This window comes from Mastomys coucha, unplaced genomic scaffold (genome assembly GCF_008632895.1).
Source record: "Mastomys coucha isolate ucsf_1 unplaced genomic scaffold, UCSF_Mcou_1 pScaffold15, whole genome shotgun sequence".
Classification (NCBI taxonomy): domain Eukaryota; kingdom Metazoa; phylum Chordata; class Mammalia; order Rodentia; family Muridae; genus Mastomys; species Mastomys coucha.
In genome coordinates this window covers 58,931-62,221 of record NW_022196897.1, presented here as the reverse complement: position 1 = coordinate 62,221, position 3,291 = coordinate 58,931, and positions in this window count along the sequence as shown.

The following is a 3,291-nucleotide window of genomic DNA, read 5'->3' as shown; positions in this document are numbered from 1 at the left end:
TTGCAACACAAGAATCCCATAAAAGCACAAAACCAGAAAATAAAATATACTATATAAGCAAAAGAAAAAAATCCTAAACAAAGCATGAGACACAAAACTTCCTCCAAAAATACCACTGAATTTGTTTTGTGTTGCCCATCTACTGCTGGGCATGTGGCCTGCTCTTAAGTGTGGCTTGTATACTCAGTAAGACTCCATTGGAAAAGACTAATTTTTCCTTTTCAGGTGGTTATTAATTGGAGATAGCTTCTAGCTTCAGGTTAGGGTCTTGTGCTCACCTCTCCATGCCCTGTGCATGCTACTGTAGGCTGGGAGTTCATATTGCATGGGCCCTGTTGTGTCTGGGCCTTGGTGTCTTCCATTCCTTCTGGCTCTTACAGTCTTTCTGCCTTCTCATCTACAGGGTTCTCTGAACCCTCAGAGCAAGGAGAGACATCCTGTTTAAGACCAAGTGTTCCAAGATCTGTCTCTCACTCTCTGCACTTTGTCTGGTTGTGGGTCTCTGAATTTGTTCACAATTACCCTGGGAGGAAGCGTCTCTGTCAGTGGCTGAACAAGACAGAGATTTATGAGTTTAGCAGAACACTGTTAGGAGCCATTTTATCCCTATATTCCTTTAGCATCACAGTAGTATTTGGTTTTCCCTTACATCTATGGCCCATGTAGTGCCAGATTCTTGGCCACCTGAGTAGCATCAGACCTGGGTTTCATCTCATGGACTAGACCTTAAATCTTCACACAGTGATTGTCTACTTCCACAACTTTTGTGCCACTATTGCACCAGCAAAGCTTGCAGGTGAGTCACCATTGTTGATCACAGGGTTTAGAGCTAGATTAGGGTATCTTACTCCTTTGGTAGTGTGCAGAGTAACTTCCAGTACCATAAAGGCTTGTCAGTAAGGGTATTAAATATTATTTTTAAAGAGATTATGATAAGTTAAGATCGAAATAATAGCCTACATTTTTTTTGTAGTGAGAAATCAATATTGATTTAGAACAGCATGTCAGAAATAATTATTTACATACAAAGACAACAACTGATAAAAGAGAAAAAATATAGATGGAAAAGAAATGTCAAAATAGCTTTTGGAAGTACATCTACATCAATAATTACATTAAATATAAATGGATTAAAAGTTCCATTCAAAATACAGAGATTAACCTGTTAGATTTTAAAAATGCAAGATTTGTGCATATGCTAGCTACTGAATAAGTAAATTCAGTCAGAGTTGAAGCATATGAAAAACTGTATTCTGTGTAAAAATATGTCAATATGGAAATGATGAATAGCAGATAAATAGATTTTAAAAATAATATTTATAAAGACAAAGAAAAGATTGTCATGGTGGATAAAAGGTCAACTTACCTGATGGATAGAACAATTATTTAAGCATGTGCTCATGATAGCAGATTTCTAAAATATATGAATCATAAACCAACATAACAGTAATAGTTGGAGATCTCAATACTACAGGCTCAATAAATTGATAAAAAGCACTGGAAAGCAGCACTAACAAAAACAAATCAGTAAAGGTACAGCAGTGAGCAATGCTATCCTACAAAATGATACTCCCAGAACACTATAGCCAGAAATCACAAGATCACAAACTTTATCAAGTACAAAAGGAGCCCTCTTTAGAGACTTCATGCTGCACCACAAAACAAGCCTCAATATACTTAAACACATTAAAATTATACAATGTTTTCTGACCACAACAGAAAGAGCAAACCAAGAGAGAAACAAACTCAGGGAATGATATTTGGACATGAAGCAACACACTTCTGAAAAACCACAGGTCAAAGTTAAAACGCACACAAGAAAGTTAAAGGTTTTGAGCTGAAAGAAAAAATGAAAATACAAGATCAAAGTGTGTTAGATACACAGAAGACAGCATAGGAAGAAAAGTGCCTGGCTTTGCTGCCTGTGTCAGGAGCCTACATCAGCAGCCTAAGACCCCACTTCACTCAGCTGAGAGAGATGAACAAACAATGATTCTATGGATAGAATGGAGCTGAATGAACTCATGAGCAGAAAAGCAATAAAGTCAACAGAACCAAAAGTTGGGCTTTTAAAAAGATTAACCAGTTTACAAAACTTGCGTCACACTAACAAATAACCAAGAAGACGTACATTTAACAAAATCAAGAAGGAAAGAGGGAAAAATATGACCAGCCTCACAAAATGAAGAGGATTATCAAGGAGTTTTATACCATTATGCAATGGAATTAGGCAACTTAGGTGAAACTTAATTCCTAAAAATAGCTGGCAAGGTGGCTCAATAGGTAAAGCTCTCACTATGTAAATGTGAGGACCTGGATTTGCACCCATACAGCCCATGAAAAGTCAGTTTGGGTCTGTAATCCCCAGCATCCCTATAGAAAGAAGTCAAAGACAGAAGAGACCCTAAAGCTCATGAGCCACATAGCCCAACATACACAGGGGTGAGCAGTGGGAGACCTTGTACAAGAAGGGAAGTAAGAGCCAACAATGTTGTTTTCTGATCTCTCTATTCAGCCATCACACACATCCATACACCCATGCACACACACACACACACACAGACACACACACACAGAGAGAGAGAGAGAGAGAGAGAGAGAGAGAGAGAGAGAGAAGGAAAAGAAAGACCTTTCAGAAGATCCAGGAGAAAAGTCTGGTTTTACTGAGGTCAGTGTTGCCCTGCTAGCAAAGCCACATAAAAACATCACAAGAGAGGAAGTCAGTATGTTGAAATGCCTAATAAACCATGGACACAAAAATCTTTCACAAAGAAATATAAACAAGGTGAATTCAGGGTTGGCTTAACACCTAGAAAATTAAAATAATAGAGAATTAAAATTCACGTAATCATAATCATTTCAATAGATACTAAAACAATAGCTACTGCAATGGCCATAATAAGAAAGAAAACATCAAATATTGACATGAATGTGAAGAAACTAGAACTTGACTGTAATAAGGTACAACCACTTTAGAAATCTGTTCGGATGTTTCCTAAAAATGATGTCATCAGCTTCCCATAGGACTACTCGGGAATGTACTGAAGAAATGAAACCATACCTCCACAGAAAAGTTTAGATATTAATGCTCATAAACAATATGTCAAGTAGATAAAAGCCAGATATATACCATATATCCATCAACTAGTGAGCAGATTTAAAAGTATCTGGTGTATCTGTGCAATGAGATATTTTCCATCAATTAAAAGGAATGAAATGTTGATAAATGCTGAAACATGAATGAATGAAAACAGAACTGATGTTTAATAAGAGAAGTTAAATGCTATGGAG